Below are 25,687 nucleotides of genomic sequence, written 5' to 3'. Positions count from 1 at the left end.
AAGGAAAAGCTGAAGAATCATGTTCAATAATCTATGTAGTGCGTGAGATTCAGTAAAGAAAAATTGCACAAAAGTAGGAGTAAGACCCGTGACTGGAGCATCACACCTTCTGAAAATGTGTTTCTTCCACTTGGGTGACAGCCAGAACTGTTGAAATTGATCTGAATCTGTTACATTACCTGTGATTTCAGCATCGAAATTTTTTTTTATCAAATTCTGTGGACATAATTTGCAAACTACCATGAAGTGCTAGGCATAGGGTACCGATGTTTAACGTTGTGTGAGATTCTAAAGCTGCTTCCTATTCCAGCTATGCATGTACAGGAGAAGGATGACTGAATAAATGTTTCTGTAATTAGTATAACCTTGTCTTCTTCTTGGTTGTATGGGAGCGATACACGGGGAGGCTGGCATGTATTTCTAAATTCTTTACTTAATACTGGTTTTGGAGACCCTGTAAGTAGGCTTTCATAGTGTAATTGGCACCTGTCTTCAAGGGTCTGCCAACTCAGGGCTTTCAGCATCTCAGTAATGCTCTCTCATGTGTCGAATGGACCTGTGACAGTCAAACCCGTGTCTGGCCATCCTGATTTAGGTTTTCCGTGATTTCCGTAAATCGCTTAAGACAAGTGCGGGAATGGTTCCTTTGAAAGGGCACGGCTGCTTTCCTTCTTCATCCTTTCCTGATCTGAGCTTGTGCTCCATCTCTAATGACCTCATCGTTGGCGGGACATTAAACAGTAATCGCATCTTCCTCCTACAATTTCTGCTGCCTTTGTACATATTTGATATCCACTCTTAGCCCTATTTTGTATGGAACCTACAGACTTGAACAACATTTTGGATCTGATTTTGTAAGCAAACTATTTCGTTGGTGCATTGCATTAACCTTATATCCTACCCATTAACCGAATTCTCCCACCTGCTTTTGTTGATGACTGAGCCCATGTGATCATTTCACATCACAACAAATTGTTACACACAGATATTAATATGAGCTGACTGATTGGTACTAATTGTGACACACTGACATTTCAAAATTTCACGTTTCTGCCATATGTGAAACTCACAATTGTATATTTCTGAACAGTTAAACAAAGTTGCCAGTTTTTCCACTACTCCAAAACTTAAGCAAGATCAAACTGCATATTTGTGTAGCCTTTTTCTCACAGTATTTCATTGTAGATAATTGCGTGTCATCTGCAAAAATTCTGAAGTAACTATTGGTACTGTCTGCAAAGTTATTAATATGCAATCATTTGAGTGATTCTTCACTTTACAGTACTTCTTCTAATGAGGGATCTGATTTCTGTGCATTTGTAGAGTAAGTGTATGTTTTGGGCTATCTGTTTTCATTTTATTATGATGACAAATTCTATATTATTGTGAGATGATTCCTGTATGAATAAATAAACAAAAAGTAATAAGTTGCTTAAATGTTCATCATTACTGGATTCGGGATCCTTGATGATTTTTTTGTGTTTGAATTTGCTGTGAAATGAGGAGAATTTTTATTTGACTCAATTGCCTTTGATTCCTATAAGCTGCTTTTAATGGCTAAATTTATCGTGAGTTGTCATTTGTCTCATAAGTAACAATGTCAGATTGAACTATTTTTGAGTTAGGTTGCTAAATTTTGCATCTTTCTCTGCAGGTGAATTGAATAAGTATTATTAACCATTCCAGAGACTTTTTGGGACCTGTTAGTACATCATCACTCTTCTGAGCTGTGTTTTCTTCAGATATCTGATTTCTTGCTATAATTAATTTTTCTTGAGTAGCTTGAAATAACTGATAATGCCCTATTCTCTTGTAATATACTACCAGTATGCATTCAATGTTCTTTGTATCTCATTTATACCTACTTGATTTTTCAGTTGAAACTACCAATACCGAATATTTGGTTTTCCTGAAAGTAATGTTGTTCTGCCATATGATGTTGTAAACGGGCAAACAGGAAGAGAACAGAACACTGACTTTTTTGTGTCTGTATTATGTTTTGGAATGTAGGATGTGGCGACAGATTGAGCTACACAGTAGTCTGAGGAATGGCTTAGGTTGAAAGAGGAAGATTTATTTGTGATTTGTCAAACTGGTAACGTAACTTCAGTAAACCTGTCTTTGCTGGTAAATAATTTTGAGATACCTAAGGTTTGGTTTCTTTCTGGGGAATTGTTCTTCTAGCACCTAGCTTTTTAAGGTTTTTGTACGAAAATTTGTAATGAGATACCCAGCCATAGCCACTGCTTCACCCATATATCTTTTTAGTAATCATGCATCAGACACTAGGCATCTGCCCCCCTCCCCCCCCCCCCCCCTTTTTTTAAAAATAATGTTCTGTTGTTTCTTTCTGCCACTTCGTTTTCTTTAGGTGTGTAAGTTACTGTTGTTTTTGTTCCTGGTTCACACTTTCCTTTCCACTGTCAGTGCACTGGTCATAAAGTTTATTACTGGTGTATCTTTACAGTAGGTTCTTGAAATCTCTTATAATTTTTCAGGCACATGATTTTTATCACCAAATGTGTACAACAGTACTTTTCTTGAACAATTATCTGTTAGTTTCAAGAAATGTCTAGCACATTCAAATGTCCTTGTTTCCTTTCATCCAGAGAAGTCAGACTCTGCTAATTCAAGAATACTGTTTGCTCTAGGCTCAGAATGTTGGAAAGATAATCTTGTCTTTTGACCTTCTGAGCATTATACATATGGTGAATCAGTAGTTCCTGTTTATTTAAAGCTGTCGGCCATATCCTTCTGCAAAGTTTGCGTTCTCTCTGCGCTTAAATGTCCTTTTCCTGTATGCTACACTTAAGCATCATCTGATATTGATACTGGTTTGGCTCAAACTGTTGTGTGTGACCTGGAATGGGCTCACAGTTTGTACTTTTGATGAGAGTTTTGGCGTGACAGTGCACCTGCTTGTTGCAGTTGAAACATGTACATGAAGTTCTAGTCCCCTTTTGTTCTTTGCAGGAAACCTGAATTTGACAGTGTTTGGAGGAAGGACTGAGTGGTAGGTTCGCATGCTGGCTAGCAGAGGCAGTTGGCCATCTGGTGCTTTCAGAGCCAGTGGGATGAGGTGCAAATGCAGAAATTGCTCATTACTTCTGTAAATAGATACTTAGGGAAAGTACATCTACTCTGGTGTGAATCAAGTAATTTTTATTAATAAATATTTACTAACAAAAGTTGCCTTTTGCACTCAGGCAGTAGGAGGAGTCTACAGGTCAAAGTAATTTTACAGTGCAAGGAAACGTTGATGTTAATAAATAAATAACTTTGCCATAACCGAAGATGTATGATCTTATACGAACTATACCAATTATATGCTCAAGTTAAAGATCATGCGCCATAGTCGGCAGTCATCAATAGGTTGCCCTTCGATCTAGTCATGCGGTAGCCTATGCTCTCATACCATTAACAGTTAGCTTATAATTAGTGTGAACAAGTTCATTTTACGGTGTTTCTTAAATAAACACACCATAATGGCATCCCATATAAAAATTGTTTGCACAAAAACCTACTTCCCACTTCGTTACATAAAACATAGACAGTAGTACTGCACTATCAGAATCCGACAGTGCTGTAATGGCTCTGCAAGGGGACATAAAACTTGGAGAGCATCACACAACATGCAGGAAGAATTCCTGCATGGTGGCTCACTAAGTCAGTTCAAGAGTGGACTGGCTTAGTTGCCGCAAAATTCGTGCGAGAAAGTGTAGCCAGTTATACTGTATGCTCCTTATACCACTATCTGTGGACTCACCAGCTAAGCTGAGACATTTCCAGAGGTTTAGTACTAGTGGGAGGTTCTTGCATGGAGGTTGGCTCATCTCTACAGTTTGTAGGGGCCAGCAAGTTCATATGCTACTCTGAGGGACAAAGTCTTCCCGTGAAATCTTCTTGATCATGCCAAGGTAAAAATGTTGTAAAAGACATGCACGGACCATCAGTGGATGCAAGCTTGGACACTATAGAGTATAGGCATTTGGTCAACTATTCTCATTGACCTGACATCCAACATGCATGATACTCTATTAGAATAAGGAATTTTTTTCGTTTCCCCCCTTTGGTACACTGTGAGAAGATTGTCACTTGAGTTTACAGGTGTGTTCCATACACCTCGCCATCTTTACTTCGCACCGCACTCTTTGAGTGATCTCCAAAGAGTGCCAACTAAACTTGTTACTTTTTGTTTCAGGTCATCCTCCAGTTTCATGGCGGATGAAGTAGTTGTCAGTTGTGATATTATGACCACAGCTGAGGAATAGCCGTGCCAACTTCATAATGACGTGACCAATATGATTACTCGGATCATGAGTTTCATGTTTGCCGTGATAAGAGAATCATTTCAGAAAGTAGTGCTTGTCAGCATCACACAAAAGCCCGTAATTTATACAATATTTATCAGGCTTACTCAGTGTGTATTGTATGAATGGGTGCCCGCACTTTCAGGGATACAGCTCTTCATCGACAGTCATTTTCTCACCTGACTTGTATCAGGCAATACAATTGTCGGTAAATAGATTTCATATTTCTGAAGCAAGGCAAAATTTATGTTTCCTTGTGTTGCCTCCTTGATCACATAGTATCAAACCTAAGACAACAGTATATTTCTGTGCCACTTTGTTGGTCTGCATGTTGCCAGTGCGTAGGGAACCGGAAGCCATGCTGACATAAAGCATCATCTGACCTTCAAATTCTTCGTATTTCGGGTTATGTTTGTCCTAAACTGTCGTGATGTACTCTGAAATCTAGTTAATAATGCCGAGGATCTCCTAGAAACTATTTAGAGTCTGAATACCTGTGTTATTGATATCAGATTGCATTAAACTGTGTATAGGTAATAAATGACCCACATGGTACTTCAGGTGCAACAGATAAATTTTTCATACTTCTAGATGGGCTAGGGGGATGAAATTTTGGTGAGTTGTACATCACCTTAAATGATTAAAAGTCACAAGGGCATTTGGTTCTGCCATGGTTATGGAGGAGGGTAGGGACCTTGATGAACCCTCATGGGTCAAAAATGACCCACGTGGTATTGTTAGTGTTAATTGTCCAGATTATCCCTGAACAATCTTGTGACAAAACCCACTGCCATATGTTGTTCTTCTATGTCTTCTATTAATCCAGCTTGGCAAGGATCTCAGATTGATTTGCATTTCCCAAGAATTAGTCAGAACAAGTGTTTTGTAAGTCACTTCTTGCATGAATGAATTACTTTTACTGAAGCTTCTTCTGTTGAATGTCAGCCTGACATCTGTTTGTTCCACAGTTTGTTTTATGTTGTCATTACGCACTTCAGATGCCTCCAGTGACTCTTAAATATTTGACAGTTGTTGTTGTTTCCTGTGATATTTTGCCAGTAGTATAACCAAACACAAACGGATAAGTAAATGTAAATGAAGACTTCCGCAGCCATTGTCACAGTTAATAAAATTCTTCTGGGTTTGAGGCTGCATTGCCAACTATAAAATTCTGACATTTCGGCAACTATTGCAAGACGTCTTCCTTATGGTGTATTGCTAATTGCTGAATGACCACTAGTTTGGTTATTTATATATCGTGAAGGAGTGCTGTCATTGAATATGAGGGTGAGGAGGAAGGGTATTAGGTGTTTTTTATTGGTCTTTGCATTGCGTGTTGTCATTGGTGGAAATAGGCATTTTCCATTGGAATTTTCTTTATTGCTTGCCATTGGCAGAAATCAGTGAATAGGAACCTGAGCAGTGACTGCAGCATAACGTTGTTTACTAACTGCCTACTATCGACTAGGTTGCATCAGCACTCTTGTGTTGGCCGCCAGCAGTGACAGCTTTGTGGAAGGACAGCTCCTGCAAAGCAACAGATGCGCGATAGGCCACAGTTGAGAACTTAAACATGGTGTAATGCGCTTCGAACCAATCAATGAATGGATGTCCATATTAAGATTAAGGGGAAAATTTGTCAACATAACAATTGTAAATGTACATGTACCCACAGAGGAGGCAGATGAACAACAGAAGGATGAGTTTTATAGTAAAGTAGAGCAGTTGTATGATCAGGCACCTAAACATGATGTTAAGGTCTTAATAGGAGACTTGAATGCAAAAATAGGAAAAGAAGAGGCTTAGCCAACTATAGGAAGACATAGCCTCCATGAAATGTCAAATGACAAAGGAATTAGGGTTGTAGGTTTTGCTATATGTAAAAACATGACTGTTAGCAGTACATGGTTTCCACACAAAAATATACACAAAGAAACATGAATGTCACCAGATTGACAAACTAGAAATCAGATAGACCATATATTGATTGACAGGAGGGATGGATCAGACATAATGGATGTTAGGAGCCAACATGGAGCTGACTGCAATTCAGACCGTCATCTAGTGAGAATTAAGTGCAGGCAAAGGATCTCACTATTGAGTAAACAAAAAGGTCACAAACAGAAAAAGTTTTGACATTAAGAAACTAAAGTCAGAAGAAATACGGAGAGCACATCAGGCAAAAATAGAAGAGGGGATTAAGAACGATACCGACACATCAAATGAACATATAGAAATAATGTGGAAACAATGTAAGACTGCAATCCTAGAGGCAGCTGTGGAGGTTTGGGGACTTGTACGGGGTCAAAGGAAGGCAGATTGTATGAGAAGAATGGAGGAGTGTAACATAGCACAAATGAAATTATTTCAGAGAAGAACTAGAACAAATCTGAATGAATATAATGAGAAGTGTGGTGTAGCTTAGAGGGTTTGCAATAGAAGAAAGGAGCATTAGAAAATATTTTTAGGTTTCAGATACATATTTTAACGGTTTTTGTGATAATATTTACTATATAAGTGACGTATTAGTGGTTTCTGCATTCACCTCTGCCTTTCTTGTGTTGTGACCTGATATTTGTGAGTGTTTCGTATCGAGCAATTTAACCTCTTGCCTGTGTTTACATTCTGCGCTGACCAGTTGCAGCTGTAGCGGCGCATCGAAAGCTAAGTACTAATTAATTGTTTGTGTATAGTGGTTTATTTAGGAACTTTAGTAGTCTTCAACCGGTGTTCTTGGTGTTTTCTGGTGAAATAATTTCAGAAGAACCTTTTGGGAACTGTTTTCAGCTTCGTTACTGTGTCGTTAGACGTTTGATTCTCTTTCTGTATTAGTCCTTTGTTATATTCACATTTGTTGTTTATTAATACTGTTAATAAAAGTAGTTACTTCCCTTGTAGAGTAAGTTTGTGATTATTGTAGTCAAATTTTTAACATCATCTTATTGTAGTAGTGGAACTTAGAAAAAGTAAAATTTTACCATGAGTGAGAAGTGTGGGCTTTGCCGTAGGTTCGTGAGTAGTGGATTGCGGTGTGAGACTTGTTCGAAGTATTTTCACTGGGGGGGAATGCAGTGGGGAAGCCAGTGGGCATTCTGGTGAGATCCTCTCCTGGAACTGCAGGTTATGTAGCAAGAGTAAGTTGACAGAGGAGCAGGAGCATAAGATCTGTGCCCTTCAGGTGCAGTTGAAAAACGCACAGGAGGAGCTAGATAGGATGAGGAGGGAGAAGGGGGTTGGGGAATGGGAGCTGTCTGTTGGCAAGAGATCTGCTAGGAGAAGAAGATTTTCAGATAGTTTTACTATTGGTGTTTACAATAGATATGACCAACTGTCAGAGTCTAGTGGAGAGGAATCTCTAGTAGCTATAAATGTAGGAAGTATGCAGCAGACCTCAGTAGTTACTGTGCCTAGAACAGTTGCAAAGTCGAAGAGGAAGAAGAAGGTTCTGCTGTTAGGTAGTTCTCACGGCAGAGGTGTAGGGCAGCAGTTGCAGGAAGTGCTGGGGAGTGAGTACCAGGTCACCAGCATTGTGAAGCCTAATGCAGGGTTGGCTCAGGTGACTGTTAACATAGGGGGGTTATGTAGGGATTTTACTAAAGAGGATCAGGTAGTGATTGTGGGTGGAGCTGGTAATAGTATTGATAGGGATGTGGGGTATAACATAGATGGAGACCTGGAAAAGATAGCCACTCAGACTGGCAACACAAATGTGCATTTCGTGGAACTGTTTCAGCGTCATGATCTGCCTCATCTTAATACAGCCGTCAGGCGTAATAACATGAGACTTGGGGGTGCGCTGATGACAGAAAGAATGGGTCACATTTCAGTGGTGTCAGTGGAGTCTATCAGCAGGATGGGTTTCACTAGACATGGCCTGCACCTCAACAGGTATGGGAAGGGGAGGTTCGCAAAGCATATAGGTGACAGCATAGGTGGGGTTGGTGGGATCACTCATGGGAAAATTCCTGCAGTAGTGGGTGTTAGAGCTGCACCTTTTTTAGATTGAAGTCAGCTGATAGGTATTCCTGCTTAAGGGAAGTCTCTCTAACAAGGGAATCACTTTTGACAAAGCTTAGGTATCCGAGTAATGAGGGAATTAGTATATTTCATCAAAATATACAAGGTATTAGAGATAAAGTTAGTGAACTGCTTATAGATGTTGACTCTGAAATTATTGGTATATCTGAACACTTCTTAAACAAGGAGATAATTCAGAGGCTTCCTTTACCAGGATACGGGTTGGCTGGCAGCTTTTCGAGGAGCTCTTTGCGGTGTGGGGGAGTAGCCATGTATGTGAAAAATGGCATCCCATTTGAGTCAATTGATGTTTCAAAGTACTGCACTGAAAAGGTGTTTGAATGTAGTGCAGGTGTGGTTAAATTTAACGGAGCTAAACTTCTAACTGTTGTTATTTATAGATCCCCAGACTCCGATTGCACAACATTTTTGCTAAAGGTAGAGGAGGTTCTTGGTTCACTTTATAAGAAATACAAAAAGTTAGTTATTTGTGGTGACTTCAATATTAATTGTATAAGTGCTTGTGCAAGGAAGATGATGCTGGTAGACCTCTTTAATTCATATAATCTTATGCAAACCATATTCTTTCCAACGAGAGTGCAAGGGAACAGTAGAACAACCATAGACAACATTTTTGTTCATTCCTCATTACTGGAAGGGCATTCTGTTAGCAAAAAAGTGAATGGCCTTTCAGATCATGATGCACAAATTTTAACTTTAAACGATTTTTGTGCTGCAACACGTGTTAAATATAGTCATCAGCTGTTCAGGAAAGCTGATCCAGTTGCTGTAGAGACCTTTGTAAACCTTATAAAGGAACAAGAGTGGCAAGATGTGTATAGCGCTGATACAGTAGACGATAAATATAATGCTTTTCTCAAGACTTTTCTCATGCTCTTTGAAAGTTGCTTTCCGTTAGAACGTTTAAAACAGGGTACTAGCACAAACAGGCAGCTTGGGTGGCTGACTAGAGGGATAAGAATATCTTGTAGAACAAAGTGGCAATTATATCAAAATGTTAGAAACAATCAAAATCTAAATGCAGCAGCCCATTACAAACAGTATTGTAAGGTGCTTAAAAATGTTATTAGGAAGGCTAAAAGTATGTGGTATGCAGATAGAGAAATTAAAACCATATGGTCAGTTGTAAAGAAAGTTGCTGGTCTGCAGAGACAGGTCGAGGATATAGAATCAGTGCGTAGTGGGAATGTCCGTGTTACTGATAAGTCGCATATATGTACAGTATTTAATAATCACTTTCTGAATATAGCAGGTGCACTAAATAGAAACCTAGTCCCAACAGGGAATCATATAGCGCTCTTAGAAAAAAGTGTTCCGAGACTGTTACCTGAAATGCTCCTCCATGATACTGACAAGAGGGAGATTGAGTTAATAATTAAATCACTAAAGACCAAGAACTCTCATGGATATGACGGGGTATCTAGCAGAATACTGAAGTATTGTTCTATGTATGTTAGCCCGGTTCTCAGCCATATCTGTAACTTTTCCTTTAGGAGTGGTCAGTTTCCTGACCAATTAAAGTACTCGGTAGTGAAGCCACTTTATAAAAAGGGAGACGTTGATAATGTTGTCAATTTTAGACCTATTTCTATGCCATCGGTGTTTGCTAAAGTTATCAACAAGGTTGTATGTACAAGGTTACTGGAGCATTTAAATTCACATAATTTGCTGTCAAATGTTCAGTTTGGTTTTAGAAATGGTTTAACAACTGAAAATGCTATATTCTCTTTTCTCTATGAGGCTTTGGACGGATTAAAAAAAAGGTTAAGAATGCTAGGTGTTTTCTTTGATTTAACGAAGGCTTTTGACTGTGTTGACCACAAAATATTACTGCAGAAGTTGGACCATTATGGAGTAAGTGGAGTAGCTTACAATTGGTTCGCCTCTTACTTTAAGAACAGAAAGCAGAGGGTAATTCTCCGCAATATTGAGAGTGGTAGTGATGTTCAATCCCAATGGGGCACTGTTAAGTGGGGCGTTCCCCAAGGGTCGGTGCGGGGGCCACTGCTGTTTCTTATTTATATAAATGATATGCCTTCTAGTATTACGGGTGATTCAAAAATATTTCTGTTTGCTGATGACACCAGCTTGATAGTGAAGGATCTTGTGTGTAATATTGAAACAGTAACAAATAATGTAGTTCTTGAAATAAGTTCGTAGCTTGTGGAAAATAATTTGATGCTAAATCACAGTAAGACCCAGTTTTTACAGTTTCTAACTCACAATTCAACAAGAACCGATATTTTGATCAGACAGAATAGGCATATTATAAGCGAGACGGAACAGTTCAAGTTCCTAAGCATTCGGATAGATAGTAAGCTGTTGTGGAAAGCCCGTGTCCAGGATCTTGTTCAGAAGCTAAATGCTGCTTTATTTACCATTAGAACAGTATCTGAAATAAGTGACACTTCAGCGCAAAAAGTAGTCTACTTCGCATATTTTCATATGCTTATGTCGTATGGTATTATTTTTTGGGGTAATTCTTCTGATTCAAAAAGGGCATTTTTGGCTCAAAAACGGGCTGTTCGAGCTGTATGTGGTGTAAGTTCGAGAACCTCTTGTCGACCCCTATTCAAAAATCTGGGAATTCTGACATTGCCCTCACAGTATATATTTTCTTTAATGTCGTTTGTTGTTAGCAATATTAGCCTATTCCCAAGAGTTAGCAGCTTTCACTCAGTTAATACTAGGCGGAAATCAAATCTGCATGTAGAATGCACATCCTTGACTCTTGTGCAGAAAGGAGTGCAGTATTCTGCTGCATCCATTTTCAATAAGCTACCACAAGAACTTAAAAATCTTAGCAGTAGCCCAAACTCTTTTAAGTCTAAACTGAAGAGTTTCCACATGGCTCACTCCTTCTATTCTGTCGAGGAGCTCCTGGAAGAGCTAAAAAATTAAGCAAATTCCAGTGTTACATTGTTGATTTTCTTCATTTAAACTTACGACTTGTCACCTGAATATGTTTTTTTTATATTTCATTTTATCTGTTTCTAATATCGTGTTATAATTTCATGTATTGACTCGTTCCATGACCATGGAGACTTCTCCTTAATTTGGTCCCACGGAACAATAAATAAATAAATAAAAGAAAAAATTGGAAGAAATTGAACAGCTAGGAGAAGAGAAGCAAGTAGAAGGATTAGAACAAGAAGAACTGGTGGGAATAACTAATTATGGACCAGAGTTCTTAACACCAGGACCCACACTGGAGGCAGTGATACAAGCCATTAAGACCTCAAAAAATAACAGGGCACCTAGAGAAGATCAGATCCAGGCGGAACTTCTCAAATATGGTGGGGAAGCATTGTGGAAAGCAATACATAAAGTAATACTGAACATCTGGCAGGAGGAGAGCATGCCAATGGATTGGAAAACGGTTATTATGTGCCCCATACATAAAAAAGGAGGTAAATTAAACTGCCAGAATTACCAAGGAATATCCCTGCTAAATACTATACATAAAGTGTACTCCAAATCCTAACTAGGAGGCTTACTCCCTATATGGAAGAGAGAATTGGAGACTATTACAGTGACTGTAACAATTGACCAAATATTCACATTATGCATACTACGAGGGCGGTTCAGAAAGTAACCTCCGATTGGTCACAGTGCGGGTTGTGGGAGGAGTAGCGACGCCATCTGTGCGTTCACGCACTCAACAGGTCAGTTGCCATCAAGCCGTGGTCGAGTGAACGTCGTACCTGCGCTAGTTTAGTTTTTGTGGCAGTTTGAAATGTGTGCTGCAATAGAAAACCCCGCCAAATGTGAAGTGCGTGCTGTCATAAGGTTTTTTACAGCCAAAGGATATTTTGCAGCAGCTATTCATCGTGAGCTTTGTGCCGTGTACGGACCAAGAGTTATGAGTGAAGGAGTTGTCTGTGAATGGGTACGTTTATTTAAAAGTGGACGAGAAAACGTTCATGATGAAGAGAGGAGTGGTAGACCATCATTGATGACTGACGAACTCGTTCAGACAGTTGATGCAAAAGTTCGTGAAAATCGACGTTTCTCAATGTCGGAGTTGTCTGTGTACTGTGAAACAATAAAAAAGTTACGACGGGCTATACAGAACAAACGCCGTGGTATGCTGACTTCCGGTATCGCTTTTTTTGCGCGATAACGCCCATCCTCACTCTGCTCGCAGAACAACGGCCCTTCTGGAGTCCTTCAAGTGGGACGTTATCAACCATCCACCTTACAGCCCAGACCTGGCGCCAAGTGATTATCACCTCTTCATGCATTTGAAGAAATGGCTCGGGTCACAGCGGTTTGATGACGACGAAGAGCTCAAAGATGTGGTCACAGGCTGGCTCCAGGCACAAGCGGGTGATTTTTTATGCAGAAGGAATTTCAAAGCTTGTGAAGAGATCCGATAAGTGCCTCAATCGCTATGGAGACTATGTAGAAAAATAGTGCAAAGATGTAGTTGTAAGATGTATATATTAAAATATTTTTATTTAACTTGGTGTATTTTTTTAAATCAACCGGAGGTTACTTTCTGAACGGCCCTCGTACTTGAAAAATGTTACGAACATCAAATAAACATACATCAGCTTTATATCGATTTTAAACAAGCCTATGATAGTATCTCAAGAGTGACATTGCGGAATGTGATGCAAGACGCAGGTTGGTTGGTTGGTTTGTGGGATTAAAGGGACCAGACTACATCTACATCTACATTTATACTCCACAAGCCACCCAACGGTGTGTGGCGGAGGGCACTTTACGTGCCACTGTCATTACCTCCATTTTCTGTTCCAGTCGCGTATGGTTCGCGGGAAGAACGACTGTCTGAAAGCCTCCGTGCGTGCTGAATCTCTCTAATTTTACATTCGTGATCTCCTCGGGAGGTATAAGTAGGGGGGGAGCAATATATTCGATACCTCATCCAGAAACGCACCCTTTCGAAACCTGGCGAGCAAGCTACACCGCGATGCAGAGCGCCTCTCTTGCAGAGTCTGCCACTTGAGTTTGCTAAACATCTCCGTAACGCTATCACGGTTACCAAATAACCCTGTCACAAAACGCGCCGCTCTTCTTTGGATCTTCATCAATCTCCTCCGTCAACATGATCTGGTACGGATCCCACACTGATGAGCAATACTCAAGTATAGGTCGAACAAGTGTTTTGTAAGCCACCTCCTTTGTTGATGGACTACATTTTCTAAGGACTCTCCCAATGAATCTCAATGAATGGTACCCACCTTACCAACAATTAATTTTATATGATCATTCCACTTCAAATCGTTCCGCACTCATACTCCCAGATATTTTACAGAAGTAACTGCTACCAGTGTTTGTTCTGCTATCATATAATCATACAATAAAGGATCCTTCTTTCTATGTATTCGCAATACATTACATTTGTCTATGCACCAAGTGCCTATCTGCTGCAGATCTTCCTGCAATTTTCTAATGCTGCAACTTCTCTGTATACTACAACATCATCAGCGAAAAGCTGCATGGAACTTCTGACACTATCTACTAGGTCATTTATATATATTGTGAAAAGCAATGGTCCCATAACACTCCCCTGTGGCACACCAGAGGTTACTTTAATGTCTGTAGACGTCTCTCCATTGATAACAACATGCTGTGTTCTGTTTGCTAAAAACTCTTCAATCCAGCCACACAGCTGGTCTGATATTCCGTAGGCTCTTACTTTGTTTATCAGGCGACAGTGCGGAACTTTATCGAACGCCTTCCGGAAGTCAAGAAAAATAGCATCTACCTGGGAGCCTGTATCTAATATTTTCTGGGTCTCATGAACAAATACAGCGAGTTGGGTCTCACACGATCGCTGTTTCCAGAATCCATGTTGATTCCTACAGAGTAGATTCTGGGTTTCCAAAAACGACATGATACGCGAGCAAAAAACATGTACTAAAATTCTACAACAGATCGACGTCAGAGATATAGGTCTATAGTTTTGTGCATCTGCTCGACAACCCTTCTTGAAGACTGGGACTACCTGTGCTCTTTTCCAATCATTTGGAACCTTCCGTTCCTCTAGAGACTTGCGGTACACGGCTGTTAGAGGGGGGGGGGGGGGGGGGCAAGTTCTTTCACGTACTCTGTGTAGAATCGAATTGGTATCCCATCAGGTCCAGTGCACTTTCCTCTGTTGAGTGATTCCAGTTGCTTTTCTATTCCTTGGACACTTATTTCGATGTCAGCCATTTTTTCGTTTGTGCGAGGATTTAGAGAAGGAACTGCAGTGCGGTCTTCCTCTGTGAAACAGCTTTGGAAAAAGGTGTTTAGTATTTCAGCTTTATGCATGGCATCCTCTGTTTCAATGCCATCATCGTCCTGGAGTGTCTGGGTATGCTGTTTCGATCCACTTACTGATTTAACCTAAGACCAGAACTTCCTAGGATTTTCTGTCAGGTTGGTACACAGGATTTTACTTTCGAATTCACTGAACGCTTCACACATAGCCCTCCTTACGCTAACTTTGACATCGTTTAGCTTCTGTTTGTCTGAGAGGTTTGGCTGCGTTTAAACTTGGAGTGAAGTTCTCTTTGCTTTCGCAGTAGTTTCCTAACTTTGTTACCGAGCGAGGTGGCGCAGTGGTTAGCACACTGGACTCGGATTCGGGAGGACGACGGTTCAATCCCGTCTCTGGCCATCCTGATTTAGGTTTTCCGTGATTTCCCTAAATCGCTTCAGCCAAATGCCGGGATGGTTCCTTTGAAAGGGCACGGCCGATTTCCTTCCCCATCCTTCCCTCACCCGAGCTTGCGCTCCGTCTGTAATGACCTCGTTGTCGACGGGACGTTAAACACTAATATCCTCCTCCTCCTCCTCCTCCTAACTTTGTTGTTGAACCACGGTGGATTTTTCCCATCCCTCACAGTTTTACTCGGCACATACATGTCTAAAACGCATTTTACGATTGCCTTGAACTTTTTCCATAAACACTCAACATTGTCAGTGTCAGAACAGAAATTTTCATTTTGATCTGTTAGGTTGTCTGAAATCTGCCTTCTATTACTCTTGCTAAACAGATAAACCTTCCTCCCTTTTTTTATATTCCTATTAACTTCCATATTGAGGGATGATGCAATGGCCTTATGATCACTGATTCCCTGTTCTGCACTTACAGAGTCGAAAAGTTCGGGTCTGTTTATCATTAGGTCCAAGATGTTATCTCCGCGAGTCGGTTCTCTGTTTAACTGCTCGAGGTAATTTTCGGATAGTGCACTCAGTATAATGTCACTCGATGCTCTGTCCCTACCACCCGTCCTAAACATCTGAGTGTCCCAGTCTATATCTGGTAAATTGAAATCTCCACCTAAGACTATAACATGCTGAGAAAATTTATGTGAAATGTATTCCAAATTTTCTCTCAGTTGTTCTGCCACTAATGCTGCTGAGTCGGGAGGTCGGTAAAAGGAGCCAGCAGTTGTTGAGTGTAACTTCCACCCATAATAATTCACAGGAACTATCCAGTTCTACTTCACTACAGGATAAACTACTACTAACAGCGACAAACATGTCACCACCGGTTGCATGCAATCTATCCTTTCTAAACACCGTCTGTGCCTTTGTAAAAATTTCGGCAGAATTTATCTCTGGCTTCAGCCAGCTTTCCGTACCTACAAAGATTTCAGCTTCGGTGCTTTCTATCAACGCTTGAAGTTCCGGTACTTTACCAATGCAGCTTCGACAGTTTAAAATTACAGTACCGATTGCTGCTTAGTCCCCCCATGTCCTGACTTTGCTCCGCACCCTTTGAGGCTGTTGCCCTTTCTGTACTTGCCCGAGGCCATCTAACCTAAAAAACCGCCCGGTCCACGCCACACAACCCCTGCTACCCGTGTAGCCACATGCTGCGTGTAGTGGACTCCTGACGTATCCAGCGGAACCCAAAGCCCCATCACCCTATGGCGCAAGTCGAGGAATCTGCAGCCCACACGGTCGCAGAACCGTCTCAGCCTCTGATTCAGACCCTCCTCTCGGCTCTGTACCAAAGATCCGCAGTCAGTCCTGTCGACGATGCTGCAGATGGTGAGCTCTGCTTTCATCCCGCTAGCGAGACTGGCAGTCTTCACCAAATCAGATAGCTGCCGGAAGCCAGAGAGGATTTCCTCCGACCCATAGCGACATACACCACCTGCAGATTGGTGTACCCTGTACCCTTAATAGCATCTGGAAGGACCCTTTCCACATCTGGAATGACTCCCCCTGGTATGCACATGGAGTGCACATTGGTTTTCTTCCCCTCTCTTGCTGCCATATCCCTAAGGGGCCCCATTACGCGCCTGACGTTGGAGCTCCCAACTACCAGTAAGCCTACCCTCTGCGACCGCACGGATCTTGCAGACTGAGGGGAAACCTCTGGAACAGGACAAGCAGCCATGTCCGGCCGAAGATCAGTATCAGCCTGAGACAGAGCCTGAAACCGGTTCGTCAGACAAACTGGAGAGGCCTTCCATTCAGCCCTCCGGAATGTCTTTCACCCCCTGTCACACCTCGAGACGACCTCCAACTCTATCACAGGTGAGGGATCAGCCTCAATGTGGGCAGTATCCCGGGCAGCCACAGTCGTAGTCTGAACGGGGGATGCGTGGGACCAGCTGGCCGTCCCCGACAAACCCCCGTCCGGAGCCCCACAGTGATGCCCATTGGCAACAGCCTCAAGCTGTGTGACCGAAGACAACACTGCCTGAAGCTAGGAGCGAAGGGATGCCAACTCAGCCTGCATCCCTATCCATGCTAAAAACTGTTGTGCAAAGAACGTCTGAACTAATCTACAGAGAGCACAAACAATTCGACACAAAATTTAAACGGTTATTAAAATACAAGATTGCCTAGTAAATGCAGTAATGCTGCTACTTGCGCACTGCTGACACACTGCTCGGCGGCGGAAGGAGACTACGCGATTTTACACTATTCAGGTACTAAAACGCGATGCTACAACTCTCAAATACTATAATACGCCCGAAATTGTTGTTATGTATGGTGTCAAGACATGTACCATAACTGCAAATGTGGAAAGGATCCTTAGCATTTGGGATAGAAAGGTTCTGCATAAAATATATGGCCCAGTATATGATCAAGAATGTTGGCGCAAGCATATGAATGCAGAATTAGGAAAACTTTTTGAAGAACCTGACATTGTCACCACCATTACAATCAGAAGACTGTGATGGGCAGGACACATGGTCAGAATGGAGGAATACAGAAGATGTAAGAAGATTTTTGATGGCAAGGCTAGAAGCAGACGATGGAAGGGACGTCCTAAAAAGAGATAGATGGACAGAATTGAAGAAGACATGAAAAAGCTGGGTGTCAGAGGATGCAGGAAAGCTATGGACCGTATAGAATGTCAGGATATTATTATGCAGGCCAAGGTCCTCCAAGGACTGTAGAGCCGTGGGGGGGGGGGGGGGGGGGTGGTGCGATATGTTAAATTTATTTATATTCAGGGTCAAGTGCCTGTCCCTGCATTAGTTGTTTGTCCTCTCGTGTCATCTTACATTTCACTATATTCTTTTGGCATTGCAGTATTCCTATACACAACAGCATCACCTGCAGGAAGTCCCATGTTATCCATTAGATTATTTATATATTATGGTCCTAAAATATTCTTTTAGGTACCTCCAAAATTACCTTAACATCTGTCAGTTTTGTCATGTAAAGAATAACTTGTTGAACTCTTTCTGCTAGCAAATCCTGAATCTGGTCACAAATCTGGCATGATATTCAGTAAGCTCATAATTAATGTACTATGCGATAAAGAATGCTTTGTACAGCCCCAGTTCATGCCTTTTTGTGCCTCGTAAATTCTGAGGAGGGGTTGATGAACTCTGATGTCACATTCACATATCCCTGGCATGTTAGATCGGGTTCAGATGTGGTGAGTTTGGGACCAGCACATCAATTGGAACTCACCACTGTGTTTCTCGAACCACTCCATCACACTCCTAGCCTTGTGACATGGCTCATTATCTTCTTGAAAAATGCCACAGGCATTGGGAAACATGATTGTCATGAAGGGTTGTATGCTGTCTACAACAAGCGTACGATACTCCTTGGCTGTCATAGTGCCTTGCACAAGCTCCAGTGGATCCATGAATGCTCACTTGAATGTTCCCCGGAGCATAATGGAGCCGCTGACATCTTCTCTGTGACCCACAGGACAGGTGTGAAGGAGCTGTTGACCTGGAAGAAGACGGAATCACGCACACCCCACCCACCCTTCCCATTGGCATGATGAAGAAGGTATCGGGATTCATCAGACCCTGCAATTCTCTGCCACTGCATCGACGTCCAGTGCCTATGGTCACGTGCCCATTTCAGTCGTAGTTGTCAATGTAGTGATGTTAACATTGGGACATGCGTGGGTTTTCAGCTACGAAGGCCGGCAATTGGGAGGTTTCGGTACACTGTGTGTTTAGCACACTTGTACTCTGCCCAGCATTAAAGTCTGATGTTAGCTCCACCACAGTTCACCGCCTGTCCTGTTTTACCAGTCTCTCCACACTACGATGTCCAACATCTGAAATGAGAGGCAGCTGCCCAACCCCACGATGTGTAGACATGATTTCACGTTGGTTTCGCCATGTGTTGAAGACACTCACCACAGCACTCCTCGGAACACCCAACAAGTCGTGCAATTTCTGACATGCTCATGCCAAGCCTCCAGGGCACCAGACTGATACTACATGCGCTGAGTGTGTGCCTGACTAGCTGTCATTCCTCACCAGGTGATGCTGCTATTGCCTGGATGGGTTTATATGAATAGTAGGTTGGTGGTCATAATGTTGGGGCTGATCAGTGTATTTATATCACTCACTGGTGCATTTGTTTCACTAAAACTTGCCACCTAGTCATGTCACCCATAACAAAAGACTTGCCCTGCACTGGTTATCACCTCTGTGCCAAGTGTAGCTAGCCCATGTGTCACCACATTGTGGCCACCAGCCTGCAGCTGCTAATGCAATACTTCACAGTGGCTTTCTCAGTACTTTTTATTACTTTTACTAAAAGACTGGGTAGCGACACTACACTGACATTCACAGAAAAGACCTGTTCCCTCATGTCTTGTGTTGTCCCGGTTCTGTATTGAAATAACTTTTACCCTTAATCTGTAAAACAAGTACATACTAGCAGGTTGGCTATTCTTAACTGCTATATGTTTACTACGTTAATCTTTAAAAGCAACATAAACAAATTTCTTGTTTCTCGCTTGTACTGCTTAAAAGGTCCCTTGCCCCACTCAGTAACTCAAATATTACGAAACATATTTCACTGCTAGGCCCCTTGCCATGCTTATGTACGCAGAAACTCTCCATTCCACACTTACAAACAAATATGACACACATATCAACTTCAACAAAACATAGTTTGGCTTCAGTAAACTCTTACACTTGGCATCTCTTCTGTCTACTGGGTGGTTTTTTAATCCTTTATTTTGCAGTACTTTTGGAACTTGATCTTTGCAACAGTAGTTCTTTTTATGCTTTCCAAGATAACATATTGCAAAACCTATCCTCATGAGAGTACCACATACATGACTACAATTTACAAAGCTTTGACAAGTAGTCCCACCTGTTCCTCCCACTGTAGCACTCATTACAGACCATATTCTCCGTGAAGTGCTTTATTTTCCATTCCTCCTGCATGCCCAAAACAACTTCCTGGTGTCTTCTGGCACTATACCATATGAATTACCCAATCTATTTGTACATGGTTTGACAGGTTTGTTTTGTGCGGTAGACACACCTTGAAATTGCTTTTCGCTGGCAACAGCTTTCTGTCACTGTGTGTTAACTTTGGCATGATGTTCAGTCAGAATGTTTACTTTTGGACTCACGTTGTACCCCTCACCCACCCCATACTCATTGTTTACATCTGACTTCGGCTGTGCTGTAAACAGTTCACAGCACACATTAGCTGCTTGCTCTGCAAGGCTGTGACCCAGTACTTGCACTCGTGATACAATCTGAACTGCCTCAGACTCCACAATTCCACTGATTATCAGAGCCAGTACTTCTACATTACTCATCCTAACTTCAGTAATGTCATTATTCTGTGCCTCATGTAAATTCTTAGAAACATGTGTTTCGTCACTGTCTGATTAGGTAAGCTATCCACAATCCTGTTCCTCTCCCTTTCAGCTTCCTGCTCATTCCACCTCTCTGCTTCCTGTCCTTTTCCTTTTTTCTGTTTTCACTAAACTATCTTCAAGCATGTTCTTCTCCCTTTCAGCTTTCTCCTTCTCCCTCCTCTCTACTTACTATCCTTTTCCTTTTTTCCATTCTCTGTAAACTATCCACAAGCCTGTTCCTCTGCCTTTCAGCTTTCTCCTTTTACCTCCTCTCTGCTTCCTCCCCTTTTCCTTTTTCCCATTCTTTCCATAATCAACATATTCCTCACATCCTGAGGCCCATTCTCCAATATCCAATTCTCATGTTCTCTCTGCATCTTTTCCCTATACTCCGGAGCTTTGTGAAAAGCTGTTTCATTCACCTCAGGATCAAGTGCTTCTAACTCTTAGGCTGCTCTATTTTCTCTGCCAGCAACTTACCTACTTCACCTCTTAAAATTCTCAATACCTCCTCTGTGATAGCTCCTTGCAGTATTGAAATCCCTGTGGAACTGATCATGGCATGATTACTTCTCATCAATTACACAATAATAAACAAGAAAAAACTATTTAAACATACCATTATCGTAGATTATCACTACCTTACGTGCGTAAATGCTGAGCCATATTCCTAGTTCTGCACCAAACAAAATCAAGTTACAAAAACATTTAACCATAATACTATCAGATTATTTCTTACTGTCACTTAACTACTCTCACCTGAGTAGCAAAATTCACTGCTACACATCAGAGCAATGAGCAAACCTAGTTTCACCTTCTGAATCACTACTAATGGTTGACAGCTTGTACTACTAGACAATGAGTCACATTTCTTCCTCATGACACCCACCTTGTCCATATCAACCAGGTGAAAAATAGCACTTATGTTTAATTCTCCTCATCCGTCTGAGTTCACCTGTCATCTGCTGAACTTAAAAATAAAACAAAGAGATTGCACTTACCCCACCAGGCGTTGATGAAACTGCACCCCTGCAGTCATCAAGTCATCTTTTTCATCCACAGATGACACTGTAGGTTTTGTCGCTAGCTCTGCCACCAAATGGCGTGGTGATGACCTCGACGAACCCCTGCCAATACCACTCCGAAAAGTGCAGTTGCACTTGGTGAGATGACTGACTATGCTGATGGACTGGTGGGCCCAGTGGAAATCCTGCTGACAGTAAGGAATGCTTTATACAGTCACCGTACATGCTTCGTCGTAGCTCAACAGGGCAAAACATACCTCATTTTGTTGACACTGGCCGGCACTAACATACAGGTGGCAGCTTCCATCGTGGTGAGAGAATGCTGTGTAGGTCTTCTGTGTTGCTGACAGCTCGCCCATGGGTTGCTGGTGGCCACTGTAGGCCACTGTTGTGACATCAGCAGCGTGCTAACTCTCGATCAGCAGCGTGCTCTCGATGGTGCCTGGAATAGCCAAAGATGACAGCTGCTAACATGAGTAACTTAGAAGTAGATATCCTTGGAGTAGTGAAGCAACTTAAATCGTGATAAAAGCTAGTCTTCTGGTCCAGGCTGTATACCAGTTAGGTTCCTTTCATAGTATGTTGATACAATAGCTCCATACATAACATCACATACAACCGCTCGCTTGGAAAGATCCATATCCAAAGACTGGAAAGTTGCGCATGTCACACCAACATTTAAGAAAGGCAGTTATCCACTAAATTATAGGGCCATATCATTAACATCAATGTGCAGCAAGATTTTGAAACGTACATTGTGTTCAAACATTATGAATTACCTTGAAGAGAAAGGTGAATTGACACAGTCAGTATGGATTTAGAAAACATCATTCTGGTAAAATTAACTAGCGTTTTGTTCACATGAAGTGTGAAGGGCTATTGACAAAGGATTTCAAATTGATTGTGTATTTCTAGATTTCCAGAAGTCTTTTGACACTGTACCTCACAAGCAGCTTGTAATCACATCACATGCTTACGGAATGTCTTCTCAGTTATGTGACTGGATTTGCGATTTCCTGTCAGAGAGGTCACAGTTTGTAATAATAGGTGGAAAGTCAATGAATAAAACAGAAGTGAATTCTGTCATTTCCCAAGGTATGTTTTAGCTCCTCTACTGTTCCTTATCTGTATAAACTATTTGTGAGACAAACTGAGTAGCTACCTTAGGCAGTTTGCAGATGATGCTGTCGTTAATCGTCTAATAAAGTCATCAGAAAATCAAAGAAATTGCAAAACATTTCAGATAAGATATCTGTATGGTGCAAAAATTGGCAATTGATCCTAAATAATGAAAAGTGGGAGGTCATCCAGATGAGTGCTAAAAGGAAGCCATTAAGTTTTTGTTACATGATAAATCAATCAAACCTAAAAAATAGAAAATGTTGTGGCATGGTGAACCAAAGACTGTATTTTATTGGCAGAACATTTAGAAGATGCAACAGGTCTGTTAAACAGACTTACTACAGTACGCTTGTCTGTCCTTTTTTGGAGTACTGCTGCATGGTATGGGATCCTTACCAGATAAGATTAACAGAGTGCACTGAAAAGTTCAAAGAAGGGTAGCACATTATGTATAATTGAGAAATGGGGAAACGTGTCACAGATATGATACAGGATTTGGGGTGAACACCGTTAAAACAAAGGCATTTCTCATTGCGGCAGGATCTTGTTACGAAATTTCAATCACCAACGATCTCCTCAGAATGTGAGAATATTTTGTTGACGCTGAACTATACAGGATAAAATTATCATAAGTGAATTCAGAGCTCGCACGGAAATATATAGATGTTTGGTTTTTTTCTGCTTGCTGTTTGAGAGTGGAATAATATAGAATTACTGTGAAAGGGGTTTGACAAAGTGCCTTCCAGGCTGTTAAGTGTTATTTGCAGAGTATTTGTGTACATGTAGAATAGCTTCTCAGCTCCGCATGCGTTCACTGTGGTGATGCGGAGAGTGCTTTGCGTGGGATTTGACCCTCTGCTCTCTGGCAGGAGTCAGATGGCGGCTGATGCTATGGTGCTAAATGCAGTGTATGGCTGGTGCCTGATGACCAAGCACACACGTCGTGCTGCATTGCCCTGCTGATTGACATTGCATCAGATGCCTGCAACTGAGGCTGCTCCAATTTGCTGTGACATCCATTGCAGTAAAGAGGGTCCTACAATCACTCCGGCATTATCTCGCATCCCTGAAACCTGTGATGCCGGTCACTTCCTAGTAAATATTCCAGAATTTGAATCAAGAACAGTTGCCAACATGGGTAACTTAGAAATAGATGTCCTTGGAGTAGTGAAGCAATGTAAATCACTTAATAAAAGCAAGTCTTCCGGTTTGTACTGTGTACCAGTTAGGTTCCTTTGAGAGGATGCTGATGCAGTAGCTCCATACTTACGTACAATCAAATGCAACCGCTTGCTCGACGGAAGATCCATACCCAAAGACTGGGAAGTTGCACAGATCACACCAATAACCAAGAAAGGCAATAGCAGTAATTAACTAAATTACAGGGCCGTATCATTAATATCAGTTGGTGGGTCATGTTCTGAGGCATCAAGGGATCACCAATTTAGTATTGGAGGGCAGCATGGAGGGTAAAAATCATTGAGGGAGACCAAGAGATGAATACACTAAGCAGATTCAGAAGGATGTAGGTTTCAGTAGGTACTTGGAGATGAAGAAGCTTGCACAGGATAGGGTAGCATGGAGAGCTACATCAAACCAGTCTCTGGACGAAGACCACAACAACAACACCATTAATGTCAATATGCGGCAGGATTTTAGAACATACATTATGTTTGAACATTATGAATTACTTTGAAGAGAACGGTCTATTTACAAACAGTCAACACAGATTTAGAAAACATGTTTCTTGTGAAACACAATTAACTCCTTACTCACACGAAGTGTTGAGAGCTATTGACAAGGGATTTCAAATTGATTGTGTGTTTCTAGATTTTGAGAAGACTTTTGACACTGTACCTCACAGGTGGATTGTAATCAAATTACGTGCTTATGGACTTTTGTCTCAGTAATGCAACTGGATTCATGATTTCCTGTCAGAGAGATCACAGTTTGTAGTAATTGAGGGAAAGTCATCAAGTAAAACAGAAGCAATTTCTGGTGTACCTCATGATAGTGTTATAGGCCCTTGGCTGTTCCTTGTCCATATAAACTATTTAGGAGACAATTTGAGCTGTCTTCTTAGGATGTTTGCAGATGCTATCATTTATCATCCTAGTAAAGTCATTGGAAGATCTAAACAAATTGCAAAATGGTTTAGAAAAGATATCTGTATGGTACAAAAATTGGCAATTGACCCTAAATAATGAAAAGTTGGGGGTTATCCACATGAGTGCTAAAAGAAATAAGTTAAACTTCAGTTACACATTGAATCAATCACATCTAAAGCCCGTAAATTCAACGAAATACCTAATATAAATGGATAGATAACAAATTTACTCACCAAGTGGCAGCAGAACACCCCCCCCCCCCCCCCCCCCACACACACACACAAAATGATTTATCTGTAGGAATTACAATTACAAAAAACTTAAAGTGGAAAGAACACACAGAAAATGTGGGGAAGGTAAACCAAAGACTGTGGCAAACCAAAGACTGTGATTTATTGGTGGAACATTTAGATGATGCTACAGATCAACGAAAGAGATTGCCCACACTATGCCTATCCGTCCTCTTTTTGAAGTACTGCTGCAGGTGTGGGATTCGTACCAGATAGGATTAATGGTGTACATTGAAAAAGTTCAGAGAAGAGTAGCATGTTGTGTATTATCAAGAAAAACAGGAAAGAGTGTCACAGACATGATACAGGATTTGGGGTAGACGCCATTAAAACAAAGGCATTTCTCGTTGTGGCAGGATCTTCTCACAAAGTTTTTATCACCAACTTTCCCCTCCAAATGCAAAAATATATTGTTGACGCCAACCTACATTAGAGAGAAACAGTCATTATGATAAAATGAGGGAAATCAGAACTCACATGGAAAGGAAGTGGTGTTCGTTTTTTCCGCATGCTGTTCTAGAGTGGAATAATAGACAATTATTGTGAAGGTTGTTTGATGAATCCTCTGCCAGGCATTTAAGTGTGATTTGCAGAGTATCCATGTAGATGTACCACATTAATCTTTCTGTTTTGTGATCTACAATGACAGAAGTTCATTTCCAAGAGTAATGTGGCTAATCTTTCTCCATTGATTAAAGGTAATTTAACATTGATATATAAAACGTGCGTTTTTTTT

General features: G+C 41.3%; 1 protein-coding gene across 1 annotated transcript in view; it reads left to right on the top strand.

Moving 5' to 3' along the window:
• Positions 1 to 25,687, top strand: part of LOC124594333 — a 108,985-nt gene that overhangs the window by 2,226 nt on the left and 81,072 nt on the right. The window lies entirely within an intron of this gene.

Source organism: Schistocerca americana, chromosome 2 (assembly GCF_021461395.2).
Source record: "Schistocerca americana isolate TAMUIC-IGC-003095 chromosome 2, iqSchAmer2.1, whole genome shotgun sequence".
NCBI lineage: Eukaryota > Metazoa > Arthropoda > Insecta > Orthoptera > Acrididae > Schistocerca > Schistocerca americana.
The sequence above is the reverse complement of the archived record's forward strand: the minus strand, read 5'-3'. Positions and strand labels throughout refer to the sequence as shown.